The sequence below is a fragment of the Tamandua tetradactyla genome, chromosome 3 (genome assembly GCF_023851605.1).
Source record: "Tamandua tetradactyla isolate mTamTet1 chromosome 3, mTamTet1.pri, whole genome shotgun sequence".
Classification (NCBI taxonomy): domain Eukaryota; kingdom Metazoa; phylum Chordata; class Mammalia; order Pilosa; family Myrmecophagidae; genus Tamandua; species Tamandua tetradactyla.
In genome coordinates this window covers 145,934,124-145,957,592 of record NC_135329.1, presented here as the reverse complement: position 1 = coordinate 145,957,592, position 23,469 = coordinate 145,934,124, and the positions used below count along the sequence as shown (strand labels likewise).

Below are 23,469 nucleotides of genomic sequence, written 5' to 3'. Positions count from 1 at the left end.
TTTTCACATATGATTTGTTTGAATCGGGATCCAAACACTGCATGTGTTTATGTCTCTTTAGTTTCTTGTGATCTTAGGACCATTTTGAAGTATTAACCAAGGGGTTGCTCTCAGCCACCCATTCCCCCACTCCCGGCTTCACTAAATTTCTCCAAAACACCTTCCTAGCTGCCTGGGGCCTGAAGGAATGAGCCTCAACTTGGAGCCAGAAACTCATGAATTTTCAAAATTCCAGGGGTAAGTCCAATGAGATATGAAAAAAGGGGTAATTTCTACTCCCTGACCCCAGTCAAGATAAAGTATCCACCAGGCTGGAGGGGTGTAAAAGCAGACGGGCCACAGGATAGAAACAGCACAGCCAGGGAAGGCCAGGGAAAGCGGTCCCTGCAGTGGAGACAAGCGCGTGCAGCCGAAAGGGTTAGAGTGAGCACATCTGTGGCTGGTGCTGAGGAAGTGCGGGGGTGGGGAGCGGGGGATGGGTGGGTCGCCTTCGTCAGGGGGAGCGCTGCCCCTCCACAGCAGCCAGCAGGTCTCCTTTTGCATCTCCTATGGGACAGAAGCTCATCTCTGCCCAGAGAACTTGGCAGTGAAAAGACCCAGGTCCCTGGGCAATCCCACTTCCTGGTGGGTGGGGCCCGGCTGCGGGAGCCTGGCCGGCCCCCTGTGTGAGCGCCCACACAGCTGGGCGGTGGGACCTGCCCTCTCCTACATCTTCCTAGGGCTGCTTGTCCGCTGGAACACTCCCACGCTCCTTCTGAGAGTTCAGCCGCGTGCTAGCCTGGTTCCACCCCCCCCCCCCATATAAGAGACTTTAATCCAAAGAGTGGCGTCTCTTACAGGGGAGGAGGGAGGGCCTACAGCCCAAGCTTTCCTCCCTCGTTCTGTATTCCAGTTTAAACTGGGCCCCCAGTCCTCTTGGCTCCAGAAACATGAGAGCCCAGAACTAACGTGCTGGTGAGCTCCCGGGGTGGGGGCCTCTGCAGACCCTGGAGACACAGAGGAGAGGGTGTGAGCCCACACCCAGAAGGCAGCTGTGTTCCTGGCTTGGCCATTGCAGAGTGCTGGCCTGCGTTCTGGTTGCATCCATGCGAGCCCTCGCTCCCGGGGAGGGCCTGCGTGTCCTTCACAGAGTGTATTCGGGGGCATTCATTTTCCTGGAGGACCCAGTTTGTCCTCTTTGGGCTCTTGCCCTCTGTTTACCAGCTTTGGCAGCAGAGGGGCTGGGAAGGCTTGCGCTCAGAGAGGCTTTCTGCACGAGCCGGAAGTTTTGCCAGTACCACGGCAGTCAGAACTTCGGGGAGACGCTACTTTGCTGACCTCTGTGTGGAGCACAGAGATCTTGGCAGCTGGCAATCTGGTCTGCATCTGATCAATTTTATCTGCAAAAATATTCAGAAATTTCTCCCCCAAAGAACACGTTGACCCTCTGAAGGAGGGAATGCAATCTGGGTTGCCTGTCTGAAGACTTCCTCGGTTTTGATGAGGCTTGTGCAGAAACCCAAGATAAGCCTCAGAACGTGAGCCAAGCGGGTGGGAAAGGGCTCCTCTGCTGAGACTCTGCATCTTCCCCTGCCTTCCATTTTATGTGTTTACCAGTTGTGAAAGCAAATCCAGCTGTTGGGAGGAATTGCTTCCAGATGACATTATGGGAAAGGAAAACACACTTTGTAAAATTGCTGCAGAATAAAAACCAGAGCATGTGTGCTTTGTGGGCCAGGATTTCATATGGACTATTTCCTGATATTGTGCAATAAGTCAATTCCTGGGGTAAGTAATAAGAACAGTGCAAATGTTTCCTCTACTAGAGTCAGGCGACCAGAGCTGGGCCCTGACTTGGCAAAATCAGACAAAAATCACTTGAACTCTCTGGTCACCATATTTTGCTCCTTTTCAGGAACTGCTTCCTACCTTTACTGGGATCCCTATGAATGCCTCAGAAAATGTCCTCTGCGTGCTGAATTATGTGGTTACCCATGAAAAAGCAAGGACATTTTGCTTTTGAAAATAGGATGTGCTTCTCAGCACCCCAGCACAGAATTTGCTGTGTTGGCTTCCTAGAAACTATTTTAGAAGATTTCTAACAAGCTGGAATTAAAGTGTCCCTTTACTAATTGGGTTTCACAGGTCACTGGATAAAATCTACTTAAAGTAGTTTGGAAGAGGATTAGGACATTTGCATCTTGACTTTCCAAGCAGAGTCAGCCGGCAGCTGGAGACTCCCTTGGCTGGGGGCCAGCGTTCTTTTATAAGATGCAAGTTTTTAAGGACCTGGGCCACGTTTCTAACTGAGCACACTTTTTAAACTCTGTTATCCAAGAAACAAAGTTTGCAGGGAGATTAAAATGTAAATGTATAGAAGACACACATTCCCAAATTTGCCTGCCTAGAGAGAATGCCTGAAAGACCAGCGCTGCAGTTCTCCTGGGCAAGGGAAAGGACCAAAGCCGCTGAGTTAGTTTTGCTGCCTTGGCTTTGAGCAGCTTTCTTAACCCCTACTGGGGCAGAGTGGGCTTTAGTAGCAAGAGAGTTGCCTTAAGCTCAGAAAATTTCCATCTGCCTGTGCTGTAGCCACCAGCCACATCTGGCTAGTGGGACTGATTTTTTTTTTAATTTTTAATTTAAAAAATTTTTCTTTTGTACTAGTCACATTTCAAGTGCTTGGTAGCCACGTGTGGCTAGTGGCTACTGTATTAGTACAGATAAAATGAACATTTACTCATTTATTCCAGAAATATTTATTGAGTGCCATTGCAGTGAACAAAATATACAAAATCCCTGCCCTCATGGAGCTGACACACTAAAAGAGAAGATGAACAATAGTCAATAAACACAGTGGATAAGTACATGTTTCTATCAGTCATGATACCAGTAGGAAACTGATCACACACTCAATTGGTAGTTGAGAAGAGCTTAACAAAGTGAGAATTTATCAGGAGTGGGGCAGAGTTCAGGGAAATCAATAAGGAGTGGTGCAGTGTTGCTCTCCCTGGGGACCTTTCTCCACTCCTTACACCTGAAGGGGTGTTCTAGTTTGCTAGCTGCAGGAATGCAACACACCAGAGACGATTGGCTTTTAATAAAAGGGGATTTATTTCATTAATTCTTCAGAGGAAAGGCAGCTAACTTTCAACTGAGGTTCTTTCTTACATGGGAAGGCACAGGATGGTCTCTGCTGGCCTTCTCTCCAGGCCTCTGGGTTCCAACAGCTTTCCCTGGGGTGATTTCTTTCTGCAGCTCCAAAGGCCTGGGCTGAGCTGCGAGTGCTGAGATGAGGTATGCTGAGCTGCTTGGGCTGTGCAACATTGCGCTCTCTCATTTAAGCACCAACCAATTAAGTCAAACATCATTCATTGCAGCAGGCACACCTCCTAGCCAATTGCAGATGTAATGAGCAACAGATGAGGTTCACGTACCGTTAGCTCATGTCCATAGCAACAGAACTAGGCACTTTCACCTGGCCAAGTTGACAACTTAATCTAACTACCACAAGGAGCAAGAGAAGGGAGCATTACCAGCACTAACTAAGAGAGCTGCAGGGAGATGTCTGACAAGAGCCATGGCCTTTGCTAGAGAGACATAGTCAACACAAGGTAAACGGATGGGGAAGGGGCCGCAGTGCTCTGACCTCACTCTCCTCCATTGTGAAGGTCTGAAATTAAGGTCCAATGTCATGTGCTGCCTTGACATCTGGTGAAATTGGGAGGGCCTTGAATGGTCTAATCACAAGTTCGCCTCCCACTCTGCTTTCACAGTTCATGTCCCCTAACCAAACAGCCTTTCTTATCAAACAGACCAGCTACACTTCCTGCCTATTCCTGAGTACTGGGTTTCAGTTCCCTGCCTACAGGATTATTCAAAGGAGCCAATCATATCCTCCCATGGGAACCATAGGCGCTTCACCCTCTTGTTGCTACTAAGTCTGTGTCCCACAGCCCCCAGTTGTTTGCTCTGTTTCTGACTGCCATCCCTGAGTGGCCCTGTGTGCAGTGTCCTCCTCCCGCAGACCATGAGTATGTGTGATTAACAGATTGCTATTGGCAGGAGGCGAGATGGGCCTCGATGCCCCGCAGAGAGGCCTGCAGGGGCCAGGGCATGGGCATGGGCTTGGGCAGTGGAAACTGGAAACCAGCAGGCAGCCCTGGGAGGCCGTGACCCACAGAGGTGTGGCCTGGGTCACACTGGATTTCAGCATCTGTGGTCCCCAGGCCAGCCCGCAGCTCCTGGGCCCTTCTGCTCTCCCGCCCTTAACAGGCCTTATTCCAAGGAAGGTTTTAGTGCATACTAGGCGATAGAGAGGGTACCTACAAAAGACTGAGTTTCTGGCCCACAGCATTGTCCTAACCAAAAGGAAGTTTCCTCCCAGCCCCTGAGAATGAGGTCAGGGAATGCATCTCAGGCAAACGAAATCCATCCTGAGAGGCAATGCATCTCACGGGGGAGCTCTTTCTGCTCTTACTAGAATTTTAGGGCAGAAATAGGAAAGTATGAGAAATGATATTATTATAAATATAATTTTTTGGCTTTAAAAATTTTTTTAAATTAATTTTTAAATTAAAAAAATATGACAACAAAGAGATACAAATAATCTTGACATATGATCATTCCATTCTACGTATATGATCAGTAATTCACATCATCACATAGTTGCATATTCATCATCATGATCATTTCTTAGAACATTTGCATCGATTCAGAAAAAGAAATAAAAAGAAAACAGAAAAAAATTCATACATACCATACCCCTTACCCCTCCCTTTCACTGATCACTAGCATTTCAATCTACTAAATTTATACTAACATTTGTTCCCCTATTATTTATTTATTTTTAATCCATATGTTTTACTCATCTATCCATTAAGGAAGATAAAAGAAGCATCAGACACAAGGTTTTCACAATCACACAGTCACATTGCAAAAGCTCTATCATTATGCAATCATCTTCAAGAAACATGGCTACTGGAACACAGCTCTACATTTGCACAGGCAGTTCCCTCCAGCCTCTCCATTACATCTTGACTAACAAAGTGATATCTATGTAATGCCTAAGAATAACCTCTAGGATAACCTCTTGACCCTGTTTGGAATCTCTGAGCCATTGACACTTTACTTTGTCTCATTTCTCTCTTCCCCCTTTTGGTTGAGAAGGTTTTCTCAATCCCTTGATGCTGAGTCCCAGCTCATTGTAGGATTTCTGTCCCACATTGCCAGGAAGGTCCACACCCCTGGGAGTCATGTTCCACATAGACGGGGGCGGGCAGTGAGTTTGCTTGTTGTGTTGGCTGGAGAGAGAGGCCACATCTGAGCAACAAAAGAGGTTCTCTTGGGGGTGACTCTTAGGCCTAATTTTAAGTAGGCTTGACCTATCCTTTGTGGGGTTAAGTTTCATATGAACAACCCCCAAGATTGGGGACTTGGCCTATTGCTTTGGTTGTCCCCATTGGTTGTGAGAATATCAAGAATTCTCCACTTGGGGAAATTGAATTTTCCCCCTTTCTCACCATTCCCCGAAGGGGACATCGCAAATACTTTTTTTATTCACTGTTCAAATCACTCTGGGATTTACTGGGGCATCACTCTGGACGAACCTACAAAATCTTATGCCCTACTCAAGGTTCCATGTACTTATGGTGTTCAATTAAGCTGTCCACATAAGTTACATTAGGAAATGCACTAGTTAAAATATAAATTTTGTACCAAATAAACATTTTTTTTTAGTCTCACACATAAGATAAAATTTTAAAATATTAATTACCATCTATTTTCAACACTCTGCAGTAATGACATTCCTTTGCTCTTCTTCATGCAAAAACATTTTTAAATTTGTACATATAATCACTATCATTATACACTCTAGGCATTCCTAGATTATACCATCTCAGTCTTTATCGTCTATCTTTCTTTCTGACTTCATTTGTGTCTTAGGCCTAATTCTAAGTAGGCTTAACCTATCCTTTGCAGGAATAAGTTTCATGGGGGTGAACCCCAAGATTGAGGGCTTAGCCTATTGATTTTGTTGTCCTCACTGCCTGTGAGAATATCAGAAATTCTCCAAATGGAGAGATTGAATACTTCCCCTTTTCTCCCCATTCCCCCAAGGAGACTTTGCAAATATTTCATTCACTGCCCAAATTACTCTGGTATATATATATCAGGGGATCACACTAACCTGGACAAACTAACAAGATCTCTTCCTATTCAAGACTCCGTGTGCTTATGGTGTTCAACTAAACTGACCGTATAAGTTAAATTAGGTAATGTGCTACTTAACATATAAATTGTGCATCAAATGAACATCTCTCCCCTTGGTCTCACACGGAAGTGAAGTTGATATAAAGCTTACATTCTACATTCCAAGTTTTTCTTATGTCTCAATAATGTCTTTTTGAGCCTTTTCTCCTCTCTTTGATCCTATTCAGTGCCATGTATTGCATTTAACTGTCGTTATCTCTTTAGTTTCTCCTTTCTCTTTTTTTCAGTTATGGAACCCTGTATAAAATATAAACCTTCCCATTCCAATCCCTCTTAAGCATACTATACCATGGGATTAATTACATCCACAATGTTACAGCACCCTCACCACTATCCATTACTAGAATTTTCCCTTCACCCTAAACAGAAAACCTACACTCATCTTTTTTTTTAAGGTGGTTTTATTGAGCTATATTGACACACCATACAATCCCTCCAAAGTATGCCATCAATGGCTCATAGTATTATCACCTACATTCATTTTGCCTTAATTCTCCATTGCCCTTGGCTCCCACCCTGGTAACCTGTACTCTACTTTCTGTCTATGAACTTGCATATTCTATGATATTTTCTTTGTGATTACCACGGGGCTTAAATGTAACAGCTTACATCTATAGCAATCTCATTTGGTTTGATATTAACTTAAATTCAATAGCATACATAAACTCTATTCCTACGTCCCTCCATCCCTCTACTTTTATGTAGTTCTTGTCACAAATTACGTATTTATGCATTATGACTCCAAAACTCCTGATTTTTCATTACATTTTGTGAATTTGCCTTTTAGACCCTGTAGGAAGTAAAAGTGGAGTTACAAACCAAAGATTCAATGATATGGACGTTTACCTTTACTCTTCAGGAAACATGGCTACTGGAAAATAGCTCTACAGTTTCAGGCACTTCCCTCTACCTCTCTAATACACCTTAAACTAAAAAGGGGCTATCTAAAAATGTGTAAGAATAACCTTCAGGATAACCTCTCAACTCTGTTTGAAATCTCTCAGCCACTGACATTTTATTTTGTCTCATTTCTCTCTTTCTCCTTTCTGTTGAGAAGATGTTCTCAATCCCTTGATACTGAGTCCCAGCCACGTTGCCATGGAGATTTACACTCCTGGGAGTCATGTCCCACGTTGTGTGTGTGTGTGTGGGGGGGTGAGTTTGCTTGCCATGCTGGCTGAAAGAGCGATAGGCCACATCTGAACAACAGAAGAGGTTCTCTTGGGGTGACTCTTAGGCCTAATTTAAGTAAGCTTAGTCTATTCTTTGTGGGGATGTTTCATATGAACAAACCCCAAGATTGAGAGCTTGGCCTTTTGATTTGCTAGTCCCCACTGCTTGCGAGAATATCAGGAATACTCCAAGTGGGGAAGTTGAATTTTCCTCCTTTCTCAACATTCCCCCCAGGGAACTTTGCAAATACTTTTTTACTCATTGTTCAAATAACTGTAGGATTTTTCAGGGCATCACTCTAGAAAAACCTACAAAATCTTATCCCCTATTCAAGGTGTCATGTGCTTATGGTGTTCAATTAAACTGTCCCTATAAGTTATATTAGGAAATGCACTAGTAGGACCATTTTTTAAAGGTCTTTGCCTTGTGTGTCCTAGGCCTGGTCCCCTCACTGATGGTTTCTTATGTGTTAATTTTCTCCTTTGCCTGGGCCATCACTTCCTGTTTCTTTGCATGTTTTGTAATATTTTGTCAAAAACCTTGACATTTTGAGGTTTAGGTTCCAATTTATTGCTGGAATTTAAACTAGGAAGCATCTGTTCCCTAAGTTTATATCCTACTAGTGTTATAACAAAGCTTTCTTTGAATGCCAGGATAAAAGAAATAAAAAAAAGCACAAAAAAGAAAATACCTTTCCTTGCCTTTGAAGATTGACCTGTGCAAGTGCTTTCCTAGTCAAAGTGTAGGGGCCACCCTGATCCTTTCTGTCCAAGCATCTTTTCTTGCACATGTGCCAAGAATTCTACCATTTATGTGATATGAACGTCCTTTATTCCCTAGGAAAGTTTCCCATTGGGGCACAGCACTGTATAACCTATAGCCAGCAATCCCTTGCCCCAGATAGTATGACCTGGCTGCTCTCCCGCAGCATTCTGTGAGAGCACTCTGTGTGCCACTTTCTACATACAGGGCACATTCTGGGAGTGAGCGCCTCAGGTCACCACCAGGCAGACTGGGCCAAATTTACATGCTCCAGAGTGTGTGAACGAGGGTTACTCTTGTTCCCTCCCACAGCCAGGACTAGGGATCCACACAGGCAGTGCTGCTGGGTCCAGGCCCAGCTGGTGAGGGGTAGGCGCAGGGGCCAACCGGGGAACTACAAGATCCCACTACTTTTAAGTAGCCTTTTTTTTTTTAATTAATTTTTTAATTTTTTAAAAAAATATAACAACAGACTCAAACGTTCTTACCATATGATCATTCTGTTCTACATATATAATCAGTAATTCACAGAATCATCACATAGTTGCATATTCATCATCATGATCATTTTTTAGAACATTTGCATGAATTCAGAAAAAGAAATAAATAGAGCACAGAAAAAAATTCATACATACCATGCCCCTTACCCCTCCCTTTCATTGATCACTAGCATTTCAATCTATTAAATTTTTTTAAATTGTGCTTGGTTTTTTTTATTAATTTAAAGATTTTTTTTAAAAAATACAACAACAAACAAACACAAACATCCTTAACTTATGATCATTCCATTCTACATATATAATCAGTAATTCACAATATCATCACATAGTTGCATATTCATCATCATGATCGTTTCTGAGAACGTTTGCATCAATTCAGAAAAAGAAATAAAAAGACGACAGAAAAATATTCATGCATACCATACTCCTTACCCCTCCCTTTCATTGATCACTAGCATTTCAATCTAAATTTATTTTAACATTTGTTCCCCCTACTCTTTATTTTTATTCCATATGTTTTACTCATCTGTCAATAAGGTAGATAAAAGGAGCATCAGACACAAGGTTTTCACAATCACACAGTCACATTGCGAAAGCTGTATCGTATCATTAAACAATCATTAAACAACCTGGAGTAGGCTTTTTCTTGATTCAGTGTTCAGTTGTTACTGCATTCCTTCCACGTTTTTCTGGAGCTTTGAGAAAGATATTTCTGCTAGTTCTTGCTGGCTGTTCAAAGCTTCTGTGGAAGGGACAAACCCTGAAGCTTTTCACTCCATCATCTTGATCAGGGCAGGCCCATTCTTTTTATTTATTATTTTTTTAGAACTTCCTTATTTTATGCAACTATAAGATGCCCAGGATCACCTTTTATTTTCCCTGCCCCAGCCCCAGAATCTGGCATTTCTCTAAGGAGCCTTGTAGGGCTCTGTGGATAAGCTAGTGATGTGAGGGATGGTCCATTGACTTATGGCTTGCTGCTCTGCCAGAATCAAATTTCTTCCCTAAAATACAATTCTCACAGAGGTGAAGAGTCTGCTGTCCCTGCCCCGGTAGCAAATACTAATGTGAGTTTGAGTAAGTTATCCTCTGTAGGCCTCAGTGATCTCTTCTGTAAAGTAGGAAATAATAATAGTCCTTCCTTATAGGTTGCTGGTGAGAATTAAATGGGAGATGTATCTGAAGCAGTTCACATGCCTTTTGTAAGTGTTCAATAAATATTCGTTGATAACAATGATGTTGTTACTATTTCTGGTGGTGGTGATTGTTTTTCAGGGCAAGGACTATGGTGGCAGTCTTGCTAGCCATGAACCTTAGCTCTTGGCTTATTGTTCATCCGTAAAATGGGGATAACAATACATATTTCATAAGGTTTTTGGATGATTAAATGAGTCAATACATGCAAAGCACTCAGAACAGGGCCTAGCATATTGTAAGCACTTGTTAAGTGTTAGTTATTATTATTGCAATTATTATTATTGCAGATTAAACCTCTGGGTCCTTGGTATTAGCCTATCTTTGTTTGGTAAGCTGAGCTTTAGAGTAGGAAAACTAAACCATCTAGTTTTCTAAAAACTATGAAATTTGAAGATGATAGATGGTTAACATGATGAAGTTCCAATCCCTAGAAGAAAAGAGAATAGCTAAGTTTAAATTCATAACTTGTTTGATCACCATCACCATGCTGAAATTTTCTCCTCTGAGGTCTTGACAATGGCTGAGATTGAATTACTTGATTCACATTTGTCTTGCACTGATGCACAAAGCCCAAACAGACAGTGGCTTTGGGGAAACTGTTTGTAAATCCATCAAATTTGGCCATTAAAAAATGATAACTATGATCAGCCAATGCTGAGGGACCCATTTTGTGGAAAAAGGAAATGGAAGCAGCACAGTTAGTTACACAATAATTAGGATGCAGGGGAGACTGCTGACAATGTGGAGTTGTTTTCTGGGGGGAAATATCAAATGACTGATAGTTTGCAGGACATTAATAGATAATTAAGTAGACAATTTCTTGCTGCAGAGTGACAGTTATACCCTCTGCTCTGTGCACACAGAATCAAACATCCAAAGGCAGTTCCTGTCCTATGTTAATTGCAAGACAGTGTCATAAACCCCCATTCCCTTCTGCTGAAAGCCCCAATGAGTTTTATCTTCAAGAATGGGTCTTCACTGTGTTTTATTTTAACTATTAGTGTTAAAGTGTGGCTTAAGCCACACCAGGGAAGAGTGTAGACATATAGTGACCTGTTGAAGGTCCACCTGGTTCAGGCTAGTCTATGAAGGAGTCCTTTCCTGTCTTTTCAAATGCATCTCATACTCCCCAGAACTCCTCAACCCACAGTGCCCTCCTTGAAGTAGGCTTGAGATGTTTGCTGGGTGAATGTTTCTCTGTGAACAATCCTCATGAATTTGTCTTATTTACAAACCATATGGATTATTAGTTACTTGATATTTTTCTTTTAATCAACTCATTTTTGAAAAACACAAATACCCAATGTAGTCTCATCCTAATCCACAATACTCATGCAGCATGGCTCTTAAGACATTGAAATAAGTCGGTTGACTTCAGGCCAATGGTTGGATGGGATCTCCTTTCTCAATGTGGAAAAAATCCACCATGACCTGCCTGGGAACCAGAAAAGACAAAAAGATGAGAAGAAAATGAACTTCTGTTATGAAGGCAGTTTTCACCAAAATAAGACAATGACACTGGCAGCAACATTAAGAGACACATGTCTGTTTATTATTGGCAAATATTAGGGTCCCTGAGGTTTGAGAGTATGAAAGGCAAGATGGCTGGGAAAAGTGAAGGGGAAGATTGTTAAGTGACTCAAGAATCTATGAGGTGGAGGCAACTAAGCGGAGCCTGAAAAGTCATGTCAAGGACACTGTTGAAGAGGTTTACTGTGTTAGAACATGTCCATAGAACCTGTTCCAGCAATTTGACAGTGTGCTAAAACTGAGGGCTCCTGTGTGTAATGTGGCAAAAAATGCTGAGTCACAAACATTGAGATCCCACCAACATTTAGTCTAGTCCCATGGTTCTAGAAGTATGGCCCTAGATGAGCAGAATCAGCAGCATCCCAGGAGACTTCCTAAAATGCAGATTCCTGGGCACCACTCCACCACTCTAGACCTACTGAAACAAACGGCAGGGCCCAGAAATCTGTGGTTTAACAACTCCTCCAAGTGATTCGGATGGTGCACTGAAGCGTAGAACCACTGCTTTAGCCCTTCTTTTGGGTTAGACAAGTGGTCATTCACAGATGCTTTTTCACACAATTGTCACAGCCATCCTATGATGAGGATATTATTGCCCCTATTTTTCAGCTGACGAAAATAAGACATGTTGACAACTGGGGACTGTAACTCGGGAATGTGGAAGAAAGCATGCCTTATTGGTGTCTTTCAGACCCCTAGTCCTCTGAAAATCATTAACGATCAACAACCAGAAAGGGAATAGTGGGGTATGTACTTTAGTTTCTATTTTCCCCTCATTCATTTATTTGTCCATTCTGCAAATATTTATTGAACAGGTGCTCTGCTAGGTATGGGGGATTCAAAGATAAATAGAACAGCCCATAGCCTAGCTGAAGGTGGACAAGGAAACAAATCATTACCAGTCACAGCAATAATGCTGATGGTAAAGAGGAGGGCATGGTGGACTCTGAAGCTAGGGGTTCAGGAGTTTTCCTGAAAAAAAAAAAAAAAGGCAACTCTTAAACTAAGCCATAATATAGAGTAGAAGCTAGCCAAGCTGTTAAGAGAAGCTGGAGGGCATGTTAGTTCAAGGGTTTACCAATAATTATTACTGAAGCATAATATTCAAGGTGGGAAGCAGTGAGAAGTGAGGCTGGGGAGGACTAATATAGGGGTCAGATCATAGAGGACCTTGTTTGCCAGGTTAAGTATTTTTTACTTTATCCTAATGGTGATGAAAAAGATTCTAAGCAGAGTGACATGAACAGATATGGTACTGTTCTGGCTGACTTGAAGAAGAGTTAGGGGCATTCAAGACTAGTGGGCAGTGATGTTGCTACTGAAAGCTTGGTGCAGATAAGAGGTGAACTAAACCAAATGAGTTTGTGGAGGCGAAGGGGCGATAACTGGCTGTCGAGATCAAACTTGATAGCTGACCCACTGTGGAAGATGTAGGAAGGAGAGGAGCTTATGATGTCTCCTGGAGTTGTAGCTTAGGTCCCTGATATCATAAGCAAGGACAGGAACAGGGGAGAAAGAGGAGGATTTTGGGCAATGGTGATGCATTCAGTCATTCACATGATGAGTTCTGTGGTATACCTTTTGAAGATATCCAGTCTTTGGATACATTGGCCCATAGTTCTGAACAGAGGGATGGGCTTTAGAAACAGATCAGAGAGTCCTAGTGTCATTTGATAATGGAAGCTGTAGGCATGGATGACCTCATCCAGGAAGAAGAGAAGGAAAACAAGGGTTAGCCTTTACTAAAGCAAGAAAGGAGAGGAACCCAAGGAGGCTGAGAGAGCAAAGAAATAGGAGAAACGTAGAATCTAAAAGAGGAGAGTTTCAGAAAAAGGAGTGGTAAGCAAGGTCAAATGCTTGAGAAAAATACTGAAAAGTAATCACTGAGGCTTTGGCCAAAGAAAATACATCAGTGACTTTAATAGGAGCCATTTTTCCATGGAGACATGAGGGCAGAAGTTGGACCATGAATGGGAAATGTGGCATGCGGCAGGGAGAGAAGACTACTTTCATAAGAGGTTTGTCTTGGAGGAGGAGAGAGAAGATGAGAGGCTTAGAAATGATTTATGGGATAGTTCGAAGGTTGTTTATTTGCTGGTAGAGAGAAGCCAGAGTAAAGAAGAAACTGGAGATTCAAGAAGGAATGCACATTAGAATCACCTGGGGATTCCACCTGGAAATGCAACCCAAATCCCTGGGGGTGGGGGTGAGGTGGGGACCCAGGAATCAGCATTTTTTAAAATGTCCTCAGGTGAAGGTAACAAATAGCCTGAGAACTACCAAACTAAGACTTGCTGAGCATGACCTTAGGAGGAGGGACAGTCCAGTTGTGATGGGAGTCACAAAACTGAAAGTTTACATTGATTTTCTTTGTGAAAATTTATATTTTGACTAGTGCATTTCCTAATATAACTTATGTGGACAGCTTAATTGAACACCATAAGGATATGGAACCTTGAGTAGGGCATAAGATTTTGTAGGTTTGTCCAGAGTGATGCCCCAATAAATCCCAGAGTGATTTGAATAGTGAATAAAAAAGTATTTGCAAAGTCCCTTTGGGGGAATGGTGGGAAAGGGGGGAAGTTCAACTTCCCCAAGTGGAGAATTCTTGATATTCTCACAAGCAGTGGGGACAACCAAAGCAATAGGTGGAGCCCTCAATCTGAGGGTTTGTTCAGATGAAAGTTAACCCCACAAAGGATAGGCTAAGCCTACTTAAAATTAGGCCTAAAAGTCACCCCCAAGAGGACCTCTTTTGTTGCTCAGATGTGGATGCTCTCTCTCAACCAAGACAGCAAGCAAACTCACTGCCCTCCCCCTCTCTATGTGGGACATGCCTCCCAGGGGTGTGGACCTTCCTGGCAACATGGGACAGAAATCCTAGAATAAGCTGGGACTCAGCACCAAGGGATTGAGAAAACCTTCTTGACTGAAAGGGGGAAGAGAGAAATGTGGCAAAATAAAGTGTCAATGACTGAGAGATTCCAGAGTCGAGAGGTTATCCTGGAGGTTTTATTCTTACACATTAAATATATATAACCTTTTTAGTTAAGGCATAACAGAGAGGCTGGAAGGAACTGCCTGAAAATGTAGAGCTGTGTTCCAGTAGCCATGTTTCTTGAAGATGATCGTATAATGATACAGCTTTCACAATGTGACTGCATGATTGTGAAAACCTCGTGTCTGATGCTCCTTTTATCTGTCTTATGGACTGATGAGTAAAACATATGGATTAAAAATGCATAAATAATAGGGGGAACAAATGTCAAAATAAATTTAGTAGATTGAAATACTAGTGATCAATGAAAGGGAGGGGAAAGGAGTGTTATGTATGAATTTTTTTCTGTTTTCTTTTTATTTTTTTTTCTGAATTGATGCAAATGTTCTAAGAAATGATCATAATGATGAATATACAACTATGTGATGATATTGTGAGTTATTGATTATATATATATAAAAGAATGATCATATGGTAATAATGTTTGTATGTTATTATGTTGAATAAAAAATAAATTAAAAAAATAAAAAAAATTTCTTTGTGAACTAGGCAGACATCTAGGTTATTCACTGAAAGAGAAGGATGGGTAAATCACATGCTTATTTTATACCCTGCATTTTGTGGATCTGGGATAATAATACTTTTTTCAAAGCCTGCAAGTAGTAGGGTCTCTGTTACCAGTCACAGCCCCTGGTAACTCCCCCCACCCCTTCCTTTCCAAACAGTTTCCTCAAAAAGGCCAGCACCCTCCTCCCCAACATTAGAAAATGAGACTAATTTAGTTTTTAGTCTTGAGCAAGTTAATGAATTGCCTATTTTTCTTCCTTGAAGTGCTCTCAGCCACAGTGATAGCCAAACTGGCTGGACAGTATTTGGGTTCCTCTTCAGTCCCCTTTCAGTATCTTTGCTTATAGTTCCATCCTTAAAAAATGCAAACCTATAACTGAGTGACTTGATTGGCCAAACAAATGCAAACTATATTGGACAGCAATTTATAAACAGAATTGGCAATTCTGTAAATATAGTATACGTGTACAGCAAGACTCTTCCCCAAAACGTAAGTATTTCAAGAACCCAAAGGAAAGGAATCATAAAACAAAAATTTGAATTAAGCAATCATGTAGGTTCCGCTCGCTATTTCTATTCCCTTGCTTTGGAGAATTTAGAATTTCCTGTTACCCAGGTGAAGCCAAATTTTTTTTGAGGGGGGGTAGATAATCTGAAGTACAATATTCTGATAATTTATTCACGTAAGTCATTATAATTAAAACAATAATAAGACCCATTCACAGAGATGTCAGCACATATTAAATCCACAATAAATATTTTGGATAGCTATGAAGATTAAATATTACTTATTTTGCACTTATGCTTCCTTTAGTGATAGTCACTATAAGGCAGTATATTTCTCAATCTTATATTCTTTGACACGTTTGAATAGTTTCTGGTGACACAGGTAGTTGTACAACAGAAGTTACAAACTGGAAGCCCACACAATGAGTTTTTATAGTCCTGCATTCTGCAGTATTTTTTGTTTGCTTTGTTTTTAGTGCCTCGCTCTTTTTTCTCAATTGTGAAAAATAGCATATATGCAAAAAAGCAGTACATTTCAAAGCACACCAAAACAATTGGTTATAGAACAGATTTCAGAATTTCATTTGGGTTACAGTTCTGCAATTTCTGCTCCAAGACACTAGAGACTAAAAGAAATATAATAATTCAGCAGTCATACTCATTTGTTAAATCATATCTTCTCTTTTACAGCTCCACCTTCTCCTTTGATCTTTCTTCCAATGTTTATGGGTTTTTGGGTTATGCTCATTCTAACTTTTTTTTAAATTATCATACTTAATTATGTTCTGGATGTCTCTGGACATTGAATTAACCTATGCAGAATTATAAGTCCTCATTCCCATTCTGAGTTCCATGTGTTTGGGTTGTTTAAATTATCTATCCAGACAGGTTGAGTTAGATTATGTGCTACAGAAAATTTAGGTTTTGAACACAAAAACCTCTCTTTATTTGGTCTGAGTAGGTATAGTTCTAAAATATAGACAATGTCCTCCTTACCCGTTATTCTGATTTACCTTAGTCTCAGCCAGATCAGCTTTGTTCTTTAGCTCTAATTGAAGTCTGATTTCTTTTTCAATTACTTTGCAATTATTTTTTTTTTTTTGCATGGGCAGGCACTGGGAATCAAACCTGGGACTTCGGGGTGGCAGACAAGAATTCTGCTTGCTGAGCCACTGAGGCCCACCCTTTTTCAATTATTTTAATAGTTTTTGTATGTGGCAAGGCTGCCTTTCAGACCTACAGAATTCCAACTGAGTCTTAGATGTCACACAGGAACCCAAAGTTCCAAGGAAATACCAGATCATACATTTAAAACACAGCCTCTCAAAATCTAGAAATAACAATTACAGCTCCAGACTAAAATGTGACTGCTATAAGAGCTTACAATCTACGCCCCAATTTCTTATAATTATTTTCTAAATGCGACCATACAATATTTGCTCTTTTGTTTCTGGCTTATTTTGCATAACATAATGTCCCCCCAGGTTTATCCACCTTGTTGCAGGCCTCACAACTTTTTCCTTTCTGTAATAGCACAATACTCAATCACATGTATCCACCACAGTTGGCCATTCTACTTCTGAGTCAATGTATCCTTCAGCCACCTCCATCTATTGGGCATCGTGTATAATATCCAAAGTCAACAATTTATGTTCACATTATCCTCACTTAGTTTATAATCATCAACACTCTCAATTTTTAAAGTTTCACCCTGCAGTGTTTTGTTGTTTGTTTTGTAACTTTTCTGATGCTCTTCGTTAGCACAGAACATGCTACCTGTAATGTGTGCAAAGAGGAAATAAGGGGTGGAGGGAGAGGAAGTCAAATTGGGAAAGACTAGATGGTCATTTCATTTCTTCTCTTTCTTCCTGTCCTTCTGATTCATAGCCAGGATCATCATCTGAATAGAGTATCAAAATTCAGGAAGAGATCAATGCAGTACCAGATATAATCCTTATCTCCATTTTCAGCCTTTTCAATAATGAGTTGAGTATTAAACAGGACAAAGCCTCACACGACCAACAGCCCTAAATACAGGTTTGCCTGGAAAAGCCAAATCCATCCAAAGTAAAGGTTCCCCACTGAAGACAGCAGTATCAGGCTCAAGGCTGACTTCAAGGTACCTCCTAGGAAGAGGTAGCTCTGATGCCTGGCGTAGAGTGCCCTCAGGATGAAGCAGGTGAAGATCACCGCTATACCCATGAAGGCGGTGGGAAGGATACTGGGGTTGATGGCAATGCACAATTCCAGGGCAGGGCCCAGGCCAATTCCTATCAGGAAAGCAAAGGCAGTAAGCAGTCCCAGTCTTTTCTGCTCAGTTTCACAGCTATGAGGTGCTGCCATCAGCCAAACCATCAATCCCAGAGAACTCAGGGCAGAGAGCAGGCTAACCTGAATGAAATGAGTGACCACATGGACATAGGTCCCCACAGCCACCATGAACGTACAGAGTGCAAAACTGGCATAGACGTTCTTTAGGTGCTGCTGTGTCGAGGGGTTATGTGGGAAAATTTTAAGAGTGCATCAAAGTTGATCTGATCAAATATGTTCATAGTGCCAGAGGACTCTCCCAAGGTCTGTCCAGATTGCTGCAATGTTTTGTTTTGTTTTTTAATTGACAAAACATAACAACATACAAACACAAACATTCTTAACATATGAACATTCCATTCCTGGGATATAATCAATGACTCACAATATCATCACATAGTTGTATATTCATCATCATGATCATTTCTTAGAACATTTGCATCACTCCAGAAAAAGAAATAAAAAGAAAAAAGAAAAAACTCATACATACCATATCCTTTGCCCCTCCCTCTTATTGACTGCTAGTATTTCCATCTACTCAATAGATATAACCTTTGTTCCCCCTATTTTTTTCTATACCCCTTACTACTCCCTTTCATTGATTACTAGTATTTCAATCTACTAAATTTATTTAACATTTGTTTTCCTTATTATTTATTTATTTTTAATCTATATGTTTTACTCATCTGTCCATACCGTAGATAAAAGGAGCATCAGACAAGGTTTTCACAATCACACAGTCACGTTGCGAAAGCTATATACAATCATTTTCAAGAAACATGGCTACTGGAACACAGCTGTACGGTTTCAGGCACTTCCCTCTAGCCTCTCTAATACACCTTAAACTGAAAAGAGGATATCTATAAAATGTGTAGGAATAACCTGGGGATAGCCTCTCAACTCTGTTTGAAATCTCTCAGCCATTGATACTTTATTTTGTCTCAATACTCTCTTCCCCTTTTGGTCAAAAAGGTTTTCTCAATCCATTGATGCTGAGTCCCAGCTCAGTCTAGGATTTCTGATCACATTGCCAGGGACAGTCATGTCCCCACTTAGACAGGGGAGGGTGGCGAGTTTGCTTGCGGTGTTGGCTGAGAGAGGGAGAGACAGACCATATCTGAGCAACAAAGGAGGTTCTCTGGGGGTGACTCTCAGGCCTAATTTTAAGTAGGTTTAGCCTACCCTTTCCTGCAGTGTTGTTTAAAGTTTGAATTAGTTGGCAACATTTAAAAATTAGGTGACTTCACATAAAAATTCAGATTTCGGGTTTCTCTTGAAGAGTTGGCAGGTGGAACAATCTGGACTGCATGCATATTACCAGGCGGCTCCCCCTTCAGACCAAGAAACCTTCTCCAATTCTCCCGAGCCTCATACTTTGGGGTACTTTCTAGACTCTGTAGGCGCTTGAGTTTGAGACCAGAACTCTGGTCTAGGTAGAAAGTCAGCTGCTCAAAGCAAATGGCCAAAGGTTGCCATTGTCATTATGTGTGTCTGTCACCTCCACTGAGATCAGCCCTTGAGGGCTGGAGAATTCCTTACTCCTAGGGCCTTGGGCTGTGCCTGGCACATAGATGCTCAATGAGTTTGCTTAATAGATGAATGAGGGGTAGTTCTTTGAAAGCATTGAGCTGCAGATGAGGAAGCTGGAATTACAGTGACTTGCCTCAGGTCCCAAAATTTAGAAATCTCACACTTGAGATTTGTCCAACCTGTCCGTGAAGACATAAAGGATAGGATTAGTATTAAAAGGATATTCTTGGCAGATCAATCCTGAAATGCTAGTACCAAAGGTTAAGAAAAATTCTGTAGTAAAATGGCAAACAAGCTTTTTATTTGGTTTACCTCAATGTTTCTGAATCTATTTCATATACATTTTCAATATGTCGACACCCACTGTTTGACTTTGTAACATTCCCACAATTCCCCACCTCTTCCCAGATTTACTTAAATGGCAAGCTATTTTTTAATTATGGTGAAATTCAAGTATCCTGGTTAAGACAATTTTGCAAGATTTTTGTGACAATCTCAGAGGTCGAGACCCCAGGGTATTGCTAAAACAGAGTTGGGAAACATTGCTTTCACTATGGTCTTGTTTGAAGTCAAGTTATCCTGTTTCTTTTTTCTCTTTGATTGGGCCATAAATCCCAGAAGTGATAACCTTCCATTTGTATGGCATTTGAGAGTTTACGTTATCACATGCATTATCTCAATTTCTCCTCACAACACCCCTGAAGGTAGGGATTATTACTCCACTTTGTCCATGAAGAGTTCAAAGAGCTTCAGTTACTTGCTCATGGCCATAAAGCCAGCAATGGCCAGATTTAAACCAGGCTTTTTACTCTAGATCTGAAGCTCTTCCTGTATCTCTAATTTTTTTTTTCTTGTATGTTATTTAACCTTTTGGTCGGATAAGATTGTTGGTTCTACATTCCTATGATCTGGGGTTCTACTTTCCTCCCCCCAGTCTAAAATACTGGTTCCACTGTTCCATGGTGACGCATCGAAGACCCCCAGGGGAAGGCACACAGATGGTTGGGTCACGGGAAAGGCATTAGCAGGGACCTGGAGGGGCTCAGACCCCCTTGAAGAGGCCCAGGACACAGGCCAGTTGGATCTGACCTGGGCCTTTTGCTCCTTCACCTAAATCTTTTCCACTTTCCACCCTGCCTCAGGGCCACAAACCCAATCTGAGTCCAAATATTTTCTCTACTTCTAGGAGTTGCGATCTTGCCTCTTATTTCCCCTCATCCTACGGGTGAAGTCACTCGCGTGAAAAGCTTAATTTGCCGAAAGCGCCTCCAGGAAACTCTTTTAAGCGCCTTCAACTTGCTTGGCCGACGCCCCTTGCTCAGTGTTTGCAGATTCTGGGTCGGGAAACGCTGAGACCTCAGGCGGGTGACGCTGCCGGGGCCTGGCGCGTCACAGCTCCCTGCTCCCCGGGGAGGAAAGGGTTCTCCACTCTGCGGGCTGTCCCCCTCCCTGCGGGGGCGAAGGGGCGAGAGTGGGGAGGGAAAAGGGAGAGGGAGGGTGAGGGACAGGGAGGGAAGAATGGTTTAAGGGAGAGGTAGTGGGCAGGGATATGAGAAAGAGAGAGGAAGAGGAGTAGGGGAGGGGTGAAAAAGAGGGAGGTGTGGGGAGAGGAGGACAGAGAGGGGAGGGTGGGGGAGGGAGAGGGAGGGTGGGAGGAGGGTAGGGAGGAGGCGAGGAAGCCGGGAAGGGGAGGGGCACCTCTGGGCCCGCGCGCCCCGGGAGAGCTGAGACCCGCCAGCGCCGGCCACAAGTCTCAGCCCAGCTGGTTGGCGCCGCCCGAAACCGGCGCGGGGCGGCGCGGCCTGGCCTTTCGGTTCGGCGTCTGCTGGAGGCTGGGAAGTCGCTTCTAACGCCGGAGGGCAGCGTAAACTTTTTCCCGCGCTGTTCTGTCGAGCGCGGGAGGGTCCCGGCCGGGCCAGCCCTGGCCTCCCCAGCTGCGCTCGGACGGCGACTCCCCTCGTCCGCTCCAAGCCCGGAGGGCTTGGGGAGTTGGGGGCCACTCGGGGAGGGCTGGGGGCCATCCAGGGGGGGGTGGATCCCCAGGCGTCCCCGATCCCCGGGAAGCAAGCGGAAGTCATTCCAGTAACGGCAAAAGGAGGGGCCTGTTCAGGAGGGTGCCGGGCCTGCTGAGTCCAGATGAGCTCTGGCCTCTTAAGTATGGGTTTAAGACTATGGCGCGTGCCGAGCTGTGCTTTCTGCAGTAAGCACCGGCCAAGAGTGCGTCCTGGTTGGGGTGCTCGGATCTGAAGGGTGGGAACTTGAAGGGTTTCCGTTCCTGAAAACGGGGTCGTCTTCCTTGGCGTCAGATTAGAAACTTGTAGAGGAACGGGGGAGGGGAGGCTCACTCTTCCTCCACCCTGAAGTTATGCATGAATGAAAGCATGTGCCTAGTGAGCAGCCCCAGGAGAGAGGGTCTACGGTTCAGAAACCCCTCTCCCCAAACCTCTAGTGAGTGGTGGGGGGAAAAGTCAGAGCTACCCAATTGGGGAACAGCTTGTCCTAATTCAGAAAGACGGATGGTCGCAAGGAAGACTTCCAATACGATGGAGTGACACTGCATGAGAATTCGAAGTGTTGAGCGTCCTAAAGAATAGTTTAGTACCTTGTCGTCTGCTCTACCTGTCCCGTCCATGGTGATCTCGGGATGCCTATCTTTAAATAGTGATGTTTTTTGATTTTTGTTTCCCCTTCTTGCTTGTTACTCTCTACTCCCAATCCCAGGATACAAACTCATACATTTGATTCTAATAACAGTCTATTGGTTGCTTACCCTTATTTGACTATCCAGTCTTCTCTGTGCCTTATGGGAGTTCAAAGCCAACTCTGAAGACAGACTTCTCTGGTTGAACATCAGCTCCACTGCTAACTAGTTCTATACTTGGGGCAAGTTACTTAACCTCCCTAAACCACAGTTCCCATGGCTGTAAAATGAGAATTGTGATACTCACCTCCCATGATTGACAAGAGGATTAAGTGAAATGATTCATGTGGGGTTAACTAGTCTTATTTATTGAGCCAAGAGCCCCCTTTCTCCCAAGCTGCCCTTGCTGTCTCCTCTTCACCATTTGCTTCCCAGCTCAGTAAACAGGGGTTTGCTTGATAGTATGTTTTCTTTGCACATAGTTCTTTAAACATAGTCACTTTTATTTCTGTACACTCTCAGTGACAACAATTTAGTATATTCCAAGTAGTTTACATTCAGTAAATGTTTGTTGGCTGAGCAATTAATAAAACCTCACTGATATCTAGAGAGTGAGATTTTTCTAGGCTATTTGAGGTTATAGAAAAGAAAAAATGGAAACGAAAACCTTCAAGGGGTACATTAGGTAGAAGAAAATTTAAGATATGAAGTTTGTTTGTTGGTTTAGGATCATAAACATGAATTACATAATCTCAGCTATGTAAAGAAAGCTGAAAGTGAACAAGCCAGATGTTACAGTTGATGCCTCAGTGTGGTTGGATTATGGAAGTTTTTTTTTCTCCTGCTTTATTTTTTAGACCTTTCCAACTTTTCTACAGTAACTCTGCTATTCAGGAAAATTAATTATATATAATTTAGCTGTTAGAACATATTTTGGATATTTAGAGATGTGATGGCCTTGGAGGAAAACAGAACTTGAAAAAAAAAAACGCTAAAGTATCTGCTTTTGAAGGAAACGACAACAACAAAAAATCCTAAGACTAAAACAATACTTAACCCCTATGTTTTCCTTCTTTTTTGTTTGTTTGTTTTTTAAATTTATTTCCAGACCACCCAGTCTTTACTGATTTGTGCTAGAAAACCAGTTTGTCTGCTTGAAGTGAAGAGACATTTCCTTTTCAGTGACCAGAGTAGTTGTCTTCTTTCCAGGGGACTTCCTTTGAAGGGTCAAGATGTCAGGCAGTGAGCCCATAATCATAGAAGGGCCTGTGTTAAATCCAGAATTAAGGCAAAGTAAGCTAAATGATCATAATTGTTCTTTCAACTAAACTGTAACAGAATAATCTAGTTAACTTTCACCTTTCCAGTGATTTTCTTTTTAGATTGCAAGATGTACAGCACCCTTTTTGCATGAATTACTATAACACATTTTTGTCAACTTCCAAATATACAATTTGTTTCAACCAGAGAGTTACCTTTCATTTCTATTGAAAATTGGGACAGCA

General features: G+C 42.3%; 1 pseudogene; it reads right to left on the bottom strand.

Moving 5' to 3' along the window:
* Nucleotides 1-17,332: 17,332 nt before the first annotated feature.
* Nucleotides 17,333-18,038, bottom strand: LOC143676390 (bax inhibitor 1 pseudogene; annotated as a pseudogene).
* Between the last annotated feature and the right edge of the window lie 5,431 nt (nucleotides 18,039-23,469).